This window comes from Asparagus officinalis, chromosome 5, assembly GCF_001876935.1.
Source record: "Asparagus officinalis chromosome 5, Aspof.V1, whole genome shotgun sequence".
Taxonomy (NCBI): domain Eukaryota; kingdom Viridiplantae; phylum Streptophyta; class Magnoliopsida; order Asparagales; family Asparagaceae; genus Asparagus; species Asparagus officinalis.
The window spans coordinates 116,064,858-116,079,427 of NC_033798.1; the positions used below are offsets into that span (position 1 = coordinate 116,064,858).

At 39.9% G+C, this 14,570-nt stretch overlaps 1 pseudogene; it reads right to left on the bottom strand.

Moving 5' to 3' along the window:
- LOC109840836 lies at positions 11,351 to 14,534 on the bottom strand (annotated as a pseudogene).

Genomic DNA, 14,570 nt, shown 5'->3' on the forward strand with positions numbered 1-14,570 from the left:
AAGTTGGGCGGTCGACCGGACATGGAGCGGCGGTCGACCGGCATTTGTCCAGAGCCGATGGTGAGCCTCTGGACTTTTCGCGGTCGACCACACATGGCGCTGCGGTCGACCGCGACTCTGGTTCGGGTCTGGGTTCTGTTTTCAGACCCGTTTCATTTGGCTTTGGTATAAATACCCAATGGGTGTTTTCTAGGGTTTAAAGGTAGGAGTTTTGAGTTATTTGAGAGGGTTTTCTTTGGGCTTCTATTCTAGGAGCATTTGGAGAAATCAAGAGTGAGTTGTTGTGGGTTTTTGGTGAGTGATTGTAACCCTAGTTTGTTCCTCTTGATTTCTAATAGTGAAAACTCCCCCCTCCTTGCCCCGTGGACGTAGGCATCTCGCCGAACCACGTAAAACTAGTGTTTGATTGTTTGTGCTATTGTTTTGGTGTGTTGGTTTATCTTTTCTTGGCGATTGGTTTGGATTCTCGAGGCACAACAAGTGGTGTCAGAGCCCCGGGAAACGCTTGGGCTTTTTTTGGAGGAGTAGATTAGTTGGGAAGTTCTTCTAGAACTTCGATTGGTGATAAAGGTGGGATCTTTGTGGTAAAGTTTCTATCTTTTTCAAGTTGGATCTATTTTCTTGTTTGTTCCGCAATTGTTTATTGGGTGCTTTGAGATTATGGCCGGAAAGGATAAACATGGGGAGGGTTCTTCTAGTGTGAGGACCGTCCAAAGTTTGAATATACATTCTATGGAAATAGATGTGGAAAAGTTCAACGGCACAAATAATTTTGGACTTTGGAGATGTGAAGTCATGGATGCGCTAAATGCGCAAAATTTGGAAGATACATTGGAGTTGGACGGGAAACCGGACAACATGGATGAAAAGGTTTGGAATAAAATGAATAGAACGGCGTGTGGTGTGATTAGGTCTTGCCTTACCCAAGACCTTAAATATGATGTGATGAATGAAACTTCGGCAAAGAAGATTTGGGAGGTCCTAGAGGGCAAATATTTGACAAAGAGCGTCGAAAATCGTTTGCATTTGAAGAGGAGGCTTTATCGCTTCCAATTGAAGAAGGGGACATCCATTAGTGATCACATGAACCACTACACGAAGCTACTTGCAGATTTGGCGAACGTAGGTGTCATTGTTGAAGATGAGGATAAAGCATTGTTGTTATTGAGTTCCTTGTTGGCCTTCTTATTTTGATGATGATTTACAAACAATTTACTACTAATGTTGTTTGTCTAGTGTTTGTGTATTCCTATGTATTGTAGACAAACAACGTAGTTGGAGGTTGGATGGATTGCGCTTCAACGATGATATCCAAAGGAGGTTGGCGGAATGTCGGGTTGAAGCCTATACAATTCAAGTTAAAGATCAAGTTTAAGCTTCATCCGCAAGTGTACCAAGTTGAGCTCAATGAAGATCAAGATCAAGCTTGGGTAACTTTAGTTTAAGTGTTATATTATGTGTGTTAGATACTCTAAGCTCAATATAATATACACACACATTTCATTAGTTTCTTCATATATATATAGTTATATATATATACACAAGTTTTGGTTTCTATGCATATATATAGTTATATATACATACATGTGTTTTGGTTTTTATGATATTACATACTCTATTGTATTTTAGTACTTATTGCATAGAATATGTAATTTTGTAAAAATATTGTCTTATTAGTTTATAGACTTCAATATCAGTTTATACATGTTTTACTAAGTCTATAAAAATATTTTACAAAGTTTCAAAAGTTGGTTTAAGTCAAAACATCAAAATTCAAGTATCTCATATTTTCGTGTTTTGGACTATTTTGCAAAATGATGATATTTTTCATTTGGTAAGTCCTTTTTGATAACCAGTCATTGTAGCATGTTTATTATCATGTCTACAATCATTCCCCAAAGTTTTATATTTTTTGGAATTTATTTGATATTTTTAAACAGAGTTTTAAAATCAGCAAAACAGTTTTTGTTTGTATCAGAATGCGGTCGACCGCACCGGTCGACCGGATCTGTGTTCTCGTGCTCACTGGGCGACAGAGAGTCTGTCGGTCGACCGGTCCGGTCGACCGAAAGCTCCATCGGTCGACCGCACCGGTCGACCGACGATGGTCCAGTTTGTTTTCTTCGTGTTTTTGCTCTCATCGGTCGACGGACGAAATTTCCGGTCGACCGACAATAGATCCGTTAGACACTAACGGCTATTTTTCTGAGCTGTCTTCTGGGGACTATTTTCTCATTTTGTTTGGGGTTTTTGTTGAGATCTTGAGTGGGTATAAATACCCAATTGCTGATCTCTTTTTATGTAAGCCAAGAAGTTTTTAACAAGGGTTTTAAAAAGAGTTTAAGCTTGTTTAAGGGTTTGGTTTAAAGCAGTTTTTAGCTTTCACAAGTGGAGCAGATTATCTTATTGTTTGGACCTCAAATCTCCATCTCTCCATCTTGATCTAGAGAAGTTTTCTAAACTCAAACTCTAGCTTTACATTTATATACTTGTTTGATTATCATTGTTCTTAAGCTAGATTTTATATTTGAGTTTAGTTTGATTTTGATTTCACTCATTGTTACACACACCCACTTTGAGCTTATTGTATCTTTCATACATAGTATAGTTGGGTGGTGAGAGATTGTAACTTTGAGTTGTGCTTAATTGAGTTCTCACCTGTATTAGAGAGCAAATCATTTGTTGTTACATTGTGAGTGTTGTAGAGTTTTCGGTTAGCTAGAAAACCGTATTGTGAGGGTGGAGTGTAGCTACATTGTGAGAGTGTGAGTGGAGATCTCCTCGAGGTGAGGAGCGGAGACGTAGGTCGTGGGGAATGAACTCCGTGAGAGAAATTGTGAGGTGTAAACGTTATTCGGGTGAACGTAGAAAACCCGGTTGTGATAGTGGATTTCTCCCCGGGAGTGGGGAGCGGAGACGTAGGACGGAAGGTCCGAACTCCGTGATCATATTGTGTGTTTGAATGTGCTTTGGCGTTTATTCTTTTTTCTTATATCGCCAATTGTGCATTACTCATCCTTTTTATGATCCACTATCTAGTTTATATTGTTTACCCTTGTGTTAGTTTATATATCCTTGCATATATATCTCATCATATATGATATATCTTATTGTTTACATTGCTTATCCTAGCTTACAAATATTGTTGTATTTCCAGTCTAGAGGGGGGCATCCTGTAGTTGGTAGGAATCAGTGTGCTTTTTGTAGAGAGGATGGACATTGGAAAGCCGAATGCCCAAAATTGCAAGCTGTGAAGAATAAAGGGAAAGCTATTCAAGCTTCAGAGGTGAATATTGCCAAGGCTAGTGGCGATGTTTCAGATTCAGATTCTTCGGGCTATTCGTGCCCAGCTCTTCCGTCAGTTGATGTTGCCGACTCCACCGAGTGGATGTTGGATTCTGGTGCTACTTACCACATATGCCCTGGAAGGGATTGGTTCTCCAGCTTTCAGGAGTTGGAAAGAGGGGATGCTGTTCTCATGGGTAATGATTACAGATGCCCTATTGGTGGTATTGGTACCGTTCGGATTCGGATGAGTGACGGGATGATCCGGGAGTTGGCTGATGTGAGGTTCGTTCCTCAACTGAGGAAGAACATCATTTCACTTGGGGTATTGGAGGCATCAGGCTATAGGGTGATCTTGGCGGATTCTCGCTTGAAGGTCACATCGGGGTCCATAATTGTGATGAAGGGAGTCAGGCGGAGTAACTTGTATTATCTACTTGGGAGCACGGTAGTTGATAGGGCGCTGACTACTTCTATGGCTAGACTGTGGTATTGTTTGGTGCTGGGATATATTATTGGTTATGCCGTGCACAGATTGTTGAGGAGTGCTATGACCTGCAGATTGAAGTCCTGTGAGCACAGTGGGATGAGCGAGAAGACCGAGGTGGAGTTCAGCACTTCTATCCATCGATCGAGGGGTCTTATTGGAGGTGTTCAGTCAGGCATTGGGGGGCCTTCCATGGAGGCATCAGTGGGAGGTAATCGGTATTTTGTTTCTTATGTTGGGGATTGTACTAGGCATATATGGGTTGCAACCAAGTCCCTTTGGTATGAAGCCCTAGTAGTCCGCAACAGTTGGAGGAGGTGTATGTGCAAAAGGGTTACCAGTCGTACTTGTTCTAGTAGGAGTCCTTTCTTGCATTGGTGCCGAGCTCATGGCAGTTGGAAACACTTTAGAGGAGAGGAGACAGTTGGGCGACGTGATGAGATGGCAGATTTAGTGAGCCGTTCTTTTCTGGAGGAGGATCGGCATTGGTTGTCGAGCAGTGGATCTGGTATTCAGGCTTCGACAGATTTGGGTCATCTTATGAGGTTACCGACTGCTGCGTATAGAGTTGTTAGATCTGGTGAAGCTGTTTTAGATTTTGGTTGGCGTCGGATATTGGGCTACCCAGCACTTGGTCACATCGTTGATGTGAGATTGGATCCGATTGCGTATTTGGGATTCAGAGGCTCGTTCGGCTATCAGTGGAGAGCTTCTGAGTTTGGTCTGAGCAGGTTTGTCACGTTGGACTCTCGGCAGGTGGAGAGTATTGATCAGGTCAGAGGGATATCGTAGCAGGTGGAGGTTGATGCTACTCCACATTGGGTGGGAATTTCCCCACATACTCCAGGTCATTCTGCATTGGTTGGGATTCCAGCTGAGGTGGCACAGCGTGGGAGTCATTTATTTATGGGGGCAGATGATAAGGTGGTTGACTTGGATGCAGCTGGTGGATATTTTTTGGATACGGCCATTGTTTCACCTCAGGTGGAGGTGTTCGGATCGCTTCAGTTTGGGGTCGTTGATGATGCTATCAGCCGCAGGTTGGATTGAGGGCCTTTGGAGGCCATTGGGTGAACTACGTGAAGGCTTGATTCCTTGGAGAGGATAAGGCAGTCAGTTTTCTGATGCAGCCGATTTGGTGAGCGACATCGACATTTGGGGTGAGTGTTTGTACTCCTATTTGGGTCTCAGCAAGTAAGGCATTTGGTATAGTCGGTGTAGGCTCAGTTGTTTGGTGAGTAGACACAGTTGGTTTGGGGTTGAGTGGTCGGTGTAGGCTCAGTTGTTTGGTGAGTAGACACAGTTGGTTTGGGGTTGAGTGTTCGCACTCCCGTTAGGGTCTTGACGTGTTGTGGATAGGGTCCGTTGTCATGAGTCCGTTGCCATGGCGTACTGGATGCAACAGTTGAGGCATTGGTTTGATCGGTGTCGGCTCAGTTTTGGGAAAACGTTCGCCGAGGTGGAGAATTGTAGATTCGAGGTGGAGAATTGTAGATTCGGCGAGTGTATGGAGTTGACCGCTGAAAAAGTCGAAGGAGTGCTTTTGGGCGTCTGGCGGTCGACCGGCAGTGGAGCTGCGGTCGACCGAAATGTGCACGCAGATGGATTTTTAGCTCTGGATATTAGGCGGTCGACCGGACATGGAGCAGCGGTCGACCCCGTTTGGTCCAGAGAGTTGGGTGAGCCTCTGGACTTTTCGCGGTCGACCGCACATGGCGCTGCGGTCGACCGCGACTCTGGTTCGGGTCTGGGTTCTGTTTTCAGACCCGTTTCGTTTGGCTTTGGTATAAATACCCAATGGGTGTTTTCTAGGGTTTAAAGGCAGGAGTTTTGAGTTATTTGAGAGGGTTTTCTTTAGGCTTCTATTCTAGGAGCATTTGGAGAAATCAAGAGTGAGTTGTTGTGGGTTTTTGATGAGTGATTGTAACCCTAGTTTGTTCCTCTTGATTTCTAATAGTGAAAACTCCCCCCTCCTTGCCCCGTGGACGTAGGCATCTCGCCGAACCACGTAAAACTAGTGTTTGATTGTTTGTGCTATTGTTTTGGTGTGTTGGTTTATCTTTTCTTGGCGATTGGTTTGGATTCTCGAGGCACAACAGTTGCTCCAGTGTTCCTAGTTCCTTTTCATCTCAAATGATGTAGCTTTCGCTTTTATTGAGTAATGAAATATATTTCTCAATAAAAAATTGTTAGAAGATAACCACCCCCCCCCCCCCCCCCAACTTTGAAAATATCGAAAATCCCTCTTTTAGCTTTGAGATTTTATCAAAATAACCCCTTTAGGTTGTCACTTTTAGAAGAATTTCTAATAAAGGTGTTTTTTCCTTAGAAATCACGTCTAAAATAGGGTCATTTTATAGAAACCGTCTTTCATTTTAAATTTATACAAAAATCACATTGAAAGTAGGTTTTTATTCCAATCAACAACCTCTTAGACAAATCCTCACTAAAAAACCAACATATAACTTTAAAAATGCATGTTAGAGATACGTGACTTATATTCTAACCAGATTTAAACATTAACGAAGTGAATCACGTGTCTTGAATGTGAGTTTCAAATGCTATGTTGGGTTATAAATGCAAATTTTAACCGAGAGGTGGTTGATTGAAACAGAAACCCACTTTAAAGATGGTTTACATATAAATTAAATATTAAAGATTATTTTTATAAAATGAAACTGTTTTTAAGGTAGTTTTTAGGGGGAAAAGCCCCTAATAGAATATCAAACATGGGGGAGTTGTCACAAGATTTGTATTAGCCTTCCAAAAACATCATCTCACTGTACGTCATGGGTAGGCCTGTCCATTTAGCCCGTCGGCCCGGGTTTGGCCCGGAAACTCGAGCCAGATCGGGTTTCGGGCCCGGGTACGGACCGCCTCGTTAGCGCCCGTCCCGAACAAAAACATTGTCCAGGAAAAATATCCGGGCCGACCGCAACGGTCACCTTAGGTGACCGTTGTGAGTAAAAGTCGGGTCGGACAGTGCTACGGTCACATTTGTGATCGTTTTTTGCCAAAACGGTCACAAATGTTACCGTTGTGGCCGGGCCGACCTTAACGGTCACAAATGTGACAGTTTTGGTCGGGTCGGGCTGGGTCAGGCGTCATAATGGCTATTTTAGCCGTTTTGACCATTTTGCCTCCAAAACGGTTAAAAACGGTAAAAAATGAGGGTATTTTGATCATTTGTCTAGAGGGATGCCTCTATAAATAAATAGGGGTTTTCATTTGTTTTCTTCATACCAAAACTCATCTATTTCTCTCTAATACGCTCTTATACTCTCTAATAATTGCTTTAGCCCTCTAATTCTTCAATCAAATGTCTTCCGGGTCTGATTATGAAGAGCAAAAGCTAACTCCCTATCTTGAAATGAGCCCTTCTACTACAGCTACTCCTATCGATCCTAGCGATGTTAATCTCAGATCCGGTGGTGACGATTCTACACTAAGAGCTCCTAAAAGGCCGAAATCCGATGTGTGGGTTTTTTCGAGAAGATAGACGTCACCAATGATGAACACGGTAGGATACTCACCCAAAAGGCTAAGTGTGTGTTGTGCGGCAAGATTTTCCAAGCTCATCATAAGAGCGGCACCAACCACCTCAAACGCCACTTAGATAAACACAACAAAGGACATACGTCTCAATGTGATATCCGATAATCTATGATCTCTCAATCCTCATCTTCTGATAGTCTTGATAGTTGGAATTATGACGCAGCCCGTGCTAGGAAATGCGTCACCAGGATTATCACTCTTAATAATCTTCCTTTTATGTTAGTAGAAAATGATGAATTTGAATATGTATTTAGAAATGGTTTTTACCCCGCGTTTAAAAAAAAATTTCGTCAAACTTGTCAGCGTGATATTTTAAAACATTATCAGGATGAACAAGTAAAAATATTTTTTTGTTTTTAAAGTTTAAACTGTAAATTTTTTTTAACTTCTGATATTTGGACATCTAAAGCACAAACATGTTATTTATATATCACAACACACTAGATTGATGAAAATTGACAAATATTTAAAAAGTTGTTTCCTTTATTGCAATTGAAGAGTCACATACTCGTATTATTGTTGCAAATTTAATAATTAAAGAACTTATGAAACTAGAATTTTCAGAAAGAATATTTTCTCTTTTACTAGATAATGCAAGTAATAATAATGTAGCTGTTGATTTTATCAAAACATCTCTGTCATTGACATGGCATGGTGATCTTTTTCATATTAGATGTATCTGTCATATTTTAAATTAAATTGTTCAAAGTATATTTACTGAAATTAAACTCATGATAGAAAATGTTAGGACTGTAACTTATATGCATAATGCTTCTGAACAAAGAATTAAAAGATGAAAACAATTATGTAAAAAAAAAATATAAAGCCCAAACTAATTCCAAAAGATGTTGATCATGAGTGAAATTCCACCTATACAATATTAAGTGTAGCAATAGAATAAAAAGAAATTATAAATGATTTTATTGCTTATTATTATTCTAGTTCTAGCTCTCGTAGAACCTATGAAATAACTGAAAATGAATGGACAATTATAAGTAATTCAAAAAAATGTTACAAGTTTTTTATGATGCTACAATGTTATTATCTGGCTGTTATTATTCAACAATTACTTTAGCTACTTTACAAATTTTAAATATTCAAAAAAATTTGGTAAATATCATATGGATGAAACTTTTGGAGATATAATTTTTCAAATGGAAAGCAAATTTAATAAGTATTTTAAGCTTATTCCTACAAAGTTTTGGTTTAGGGGTTCTTATTGATCCGTGTTTGAAGGATATTGGCTTTCAAAGTTTGTTAAATTTACTGTATGGTAATCAAGTTATAGACTTAGATGATGGATCCATCCTTACTGCTATTTATCATCATAATGCTATTAGAAATTATTTTCAAACCTTATATATGATGAGTATGTAGCTAAACATAGTGTAGCTGCACAGCAGTCTACAGCTTTGGCTTTTTCGAGCTCAAGTCGTGGTAAAAGTATAAGTTTTGATAAATATGCAATGGTAACTGAGCTAACTGGTGGATCTAGACTTGGATCATCATTGGAGATTTCTGAAATAGATGAATATTTATCTGCTTCTTTAGTTAAATGTCAAAATAATAATTTAGATATTTTATAATGGTGGAGAGTATATGGATCAGTTTAATATCCTATACTTTCTGTCATGGTTCGTGACTTATTAATAGTGCAGGTTTCGTCGATAGCTTCGAAATCCGCTTTCAGCGCAGTAAGACATTTGATCGACGACCACAGGACATCATTAGATCCATATACTGTACAGGCGATGATGTGCTTACAAGATTAGTGGAGGTACGAGAAGAGAACGCAAGGCATCGATCGGTTGGTTGGAATTGAAGATAAATTTGAAGAGTTAGGACTAGCAGATAAATATAAAGATTAAACAATATTCATCAAATTATAATTTTTATTTCTTAGCTGAAAATTTATAATGAATTATTTTAGAAGCAATTGCAAATGATAGTGATATAGGTGAGTAGGTGTCAACTTAGTTGGGATGTATTCATCTATTGTGATGCGACAAATTTCGAAATAAATTTATACTTGTAAAGGATTTATTAATTATTAATAAAGAAGTTATTTTTTTCATCTTTCATTTTTTGTAATTTTTTGTATTTGTAATTTATGTAATTTCAAGTGATTAATAATATTATTGTTTTTATTAAAATTTTGTATAATTTTTTTATGTATAATTGAAATTTTAAAGAGATTAAAAAAGACTCGCTCAGGTCCGGACCCGGCCCGGGGCAACCGGGCCCGAGCTCCGGTTTTGCTCGGCATGGACCCGGTTTTCCGGACTGGGCCGGATGGACAACCCTAGTCATGGGGATACGACATTAGGTGGAAGTTTTCTGAACATCAATTTGTCACTGTAACAGGCTTTTTAGGTCGTAAGTTTAGAGCTCCGCAAGAGTGTCTCAACATCTTGTTGTCTACTGCAAAAATAGGTATCCATCAGTAATATTGAAGATGTGTGTCCACTGCAAAAAAAACCTTGTTAATAATTACTTCGCATCTTTTTTATCAGCTGATATCGGTTTAACAAATTGTTAAGAGTACCGCATTTTCTGGGAAATACATTGCAGTTATAACAAAGGGGAAAAGCCGCAAAACACAAATTTGCATCCAGGCTTGCTAATCTCTGCACAACTGCAAAATTACTATTCAAGTTGTTATTTAAGTAAAAGTATAAGATTGTAATAAGCAGAAAAAATCCAGGTTAAACCTGACTACTACTCTGATTCCTGTATATATTTAAACAGCAGCAAAACATTAAGACTAGACGCAACAGAAAAATTAGCAAGCTTCAGACACGAAGTAACTTGTTTCTGCACATAAACACCAGCACCTTATGAGAACCCAAATAGAAATCAGCAGATAATATCATATCCACCGAAACAAAAAATATCAGAATATAAAGACTTAACAAAACACTTTGCCATTCGAAAACAATAATTAAAAGCTGAGAACAAAAAGTCAATATCACTTCTAGCAATGATAGCTTCTAGAAATAAAAATAGAAGAAATTTTCACTATAGACCTAATCCCAGATTTAATCTCTAAAACCGACCCACTTTAAATTTATTTATGAGAATCGACCCACTTTGAATTAATTACGGTATTAATTAGGTAACCCCGACTAATTAGTAGCCTAATCACAAGCGGGGATATGGAGCAAGGAAGGTTTGCGGCTGCTAATTAAGCTACTAATTAGTCGGGGTTGGCAACCCCTACTAATTAGTACCATAATTAACTCAAAGTGAGTGGATTCTCATAAATAACTTTAAAGTGGGTTAGGGGTGAGCACGGTTCCGTTCAAACCGAAAAAACCGACCGAACCGACCCGAACCGATCCGAAAAAAGCGGTTTTATGAGTAAGGCGGTTCGGGTCGGGTTGACAATTTTTCAAACCGACCCGAACCGAACCAACCGAATATATTTGTGCCTTTGATTTGTGGGTTTATTGCTGTCTTCGATCACCATGAATAGCAGTTGCAGGGAATTGTTTCATACATAACTAATGTTCTAATGAGTCAGCTCCTTTTTTGCCTCCACAAAGACCAAAGTCAAAGCTTGCTACACAAAGACAAAGCAAGTCCGTTACTAAAAAATTACAACGTCAGATTCTAATATTTAATCCAAAAGGACAAGTTACTTCACTTAAAATAGTATACATACATGAGCAAGAATAATAAATTGAAGTGAAGTTAAAAAACAAATACATACTAGCATAGGGTAATAATAATATATAAAAGATAAATTGAAGTGAAGTTATACTTGATGAAGTTAGAACCGAACAAACCGAACCGAACCGCACCGAACCGATTTGTAATGGTTCGGTTCGGTTTTAAATTGTAGATGGTTCGGTTCGGTTGTTCAAATTTTGGTGAAAACCGACCCGAACCGAACCGTGCTCACCCCTAAAGTGGGTCAGTTTTAGGAATTAAATATGGAAATGGGTCTACAGTAAAAATTTATTCCAATAAAAATATAATCAGAAATGAGAATTCCCTGAAATAAAAAACAGATTCAGAAAGTGATAACATTCCAACATAAGGAACCATTTCTCAAAATGACGAAAAGCAGAAACCATTTCTGATTCCCAATCCAGAACAAATCCAAATACTTGTGCCAATTTCAACGCATATTTCCCACACCCAGCCAACATTCTAGCTCAAAAACATAACCACAAGAAACTAAAAGCTACCAGTACTAGACCATTACCAATCATACAACAATACTTAATTGAAACGAAGTTATACCTAAAGTCATGCCATTCAGTTACAGCATAAACCGGCAACTGGAAGTTGCAGTCACTGTTTTGGTTGAGTTACTGCTCATACATCTCTTCTTCACCCTCTTCATCTTCATACTCTTCTTCATCAGCAGTAGCATCCTGGTACTGCTGGTACTCGGAAACCAAATCATTCATGTTGCTCTCGGCCTCAGTGAACTCCATCTCATCCATCCCTTCCCCTGTGTACCAATGCAAGAAAGCCTTCCTCCTAAACATAGCAGTGAACTGCTCACTGACTCTCCTGAACATTTCCTGAATTGAAGTCGAGTTCCCAATGAAGGTAGAAGCCATCTTCAAGCCGGTGGGGGGAATATCACAAACAGTAGACTGAATTTATTGTAATCGACCGAAGATATAATGAATTCGACAACAAAACCAACTTTTGGCGAAAACACCTACGGGCAGTCGTTCTGGTCCTCGATCGAAGCCGGATGAATTCAAGGTTTCGGAACTTCCCGAATTCATTGGGGGTACCAACCCGGAGGATTATTTGGATTGGGAAAAGAAAATCGATCGTTTGTTCGATTTTAAAGATCTCAGCGACGAGAAGAGATGCAAATATGCTATTATGAGATTAAGCAAGGGAGCATCACTTTGGTACGAGGGGTTGAAAGCAAAGCGAACTCGCGCTGGAAAGGCAACAAAGTATGAAGAGTTCTTGTTCTGCACATTGATCATCTGTTCATCTACTTCTTTGGTGCTCATCTTTCCTCTGAACATGGCAGATGCAGTAAGGTACCTCCCGTGCCTTGGGTCAGCAGCACACATCATGTTCTTCGCATCCCACATTTGCTGGGTGAGCTCGGGGACTGTGAGGGCACGGTATTGCTGGGACCCACGGGAGGTCTGGAGGAAAATGAGGAACAAAAAATGTCTCGTTTTCTTCGTGGTCTGAATCGTAATATTGCCAATTCTGTCGAGTTATACCTATATTCGGATTTTGATACTTTGTGCAATTTATGTGTTAAGATTGAGTCCCAAGGGAAGTTTAAGTCAGGGGGTTCGAGTAGAGAATACAGTAGCCCTAATAACTATTCCAAACCCGGAAGGGGGGTTTTGTTGCTTACAGCTGGGTGTGGTGAGCTTGAGAGTTCTGAAGCAAATGTCATAAAGAGCTTCATTGTCGAGGACCATACACTCGTCAGCATTCTCAACAAGTTGGTGAACTGATAACGTTGCATTGTAAGGCTCAACAACCGTATCTGAGACCTTGGGAGAGGGGAAGACGGAGAAGGTGAGCATCATTCTGTCGGGGTACTCTTCTCTGATCTTGGAGATCAGCAGGGTTCCCATCCCCGAACCTGTTCCTCCTCCAAGGGAGTGGCAAACTTGGAACCCTGAATTTTTTTTTAAGAATGAAGTTTTAATTAGTATAAGCAGAATAAAAGTAAACATGTTTCTGCTCGTTGGCATCGAACAGCTTTCCACACTTTAAACTAAATAAAACTCCACTAAAATCGTTGAAATTTACATACAAAAGCTGAACTAAAAGAGGTACAATATTAAACATGAAGGAGCTGAAGGACTCCAATAAAAAAAGAGCAGATTTGTATACCACAGATGCAAAGCTACAGATCTCTTAGGTATGTAAGTTCAAAATCATAAAACACAATATCATTTATAATATCATACACAAATTTATTTAAAGTACAAAACTGCATACGTAGACCCTTAACAACATCATAAAATTAGATCAAAAGCTAGGTATGTCAGTGAACAACGCATCAACATCATCAACATCTTGAGACAAACTATTCCAAAATCGCTACAGCTAATACGAACGTATCAAAACCTTATAAACTAGTAAAACATTAGATAAGAATGAACCAAAACAAAATCTGTAGGTCTACATCAACACCCTGCCGCTTTCCTGAAACGTGTAGTGATAATGTAATGAACTGTTTGCTAAAAAACGACAGGTCAAACTAAAATCCAATGAACTTAAAATATGCAACAACATGATCAAACATATTAAGAGAGAGTACTCAAAAATCTATTAAAAAACAACTCATTTAAGATTAGCTACTCAAACACCTCCAGATCTAAGCACTACGCACCAAAAAACTGTAGATCCAGTTTTTAGGTATTAGGTGTAGTCTTCACCCTACAACTCCTAGGTTTCCTTCCTGAAATAATATGTACTAAAATCCAGCAGATCTAGATAAAAACATAACACACTAAAAGCGACATATTAAGGTTAGCACACGTCAAAATTTTAGTGAATAGCTACTCAAAAAATAACTAGAACAGCAGATCTCATGTATCTGCTCATATACAGAAAAAGCCGCAGTATAACATCAATCATTTAATGATTCACTACAAGAACACTTGCAGATCTAAGCATCAAACAGCAAAAACTCAACAGATCTAGTGAGAGAGAGTATTATACCTTGCAAACAGTCACAATTCTCGGCCTCCTTCCTCACAACATCAAGAACCGAATCAATTAACTCCGCCCCCTCGGTGTAGTGCCCCTTGGCCCAGTTATTCCTCACAACATCAAGAACCGAATCAATTAACTCCGCCCCCTCGGTGTAGTGCCCCTTGGCCCAGTTATTCCCCGCTCCGCTCTGCCCAAACACGAAGTTATCGGGCCTAAAGATCTGACCGTAGGGCCCAGATCTGATCGAGTCCATCGTCCCCGGCTCCAGATCCATTAGAACAGCGCGAGGAACGAAGCGGCCGCAGCTCGCCTCGTTGTAGTAGACGTTGATCCGCTCAAGCTGCAGATCTGAGTCGCCGGTGTATCGGCCGGTGGAATCGATGCCGTGCTCCGCGCACACGACCTCCCAGAACTTGGCACCGATCTGGTTGCCGCATTGGCCGCCTTGGATGTGAAGGATCTCTCTCATTTTTCTCGAAGAACTAGGGTTAGGGTTAGGGGTTGGGTTTTGAGGGAGGTCAGAGAGAGAATTTGGGCGAGTGAGGGGGGAGAGTGAGGTTATATAGCGGGGTCTCCA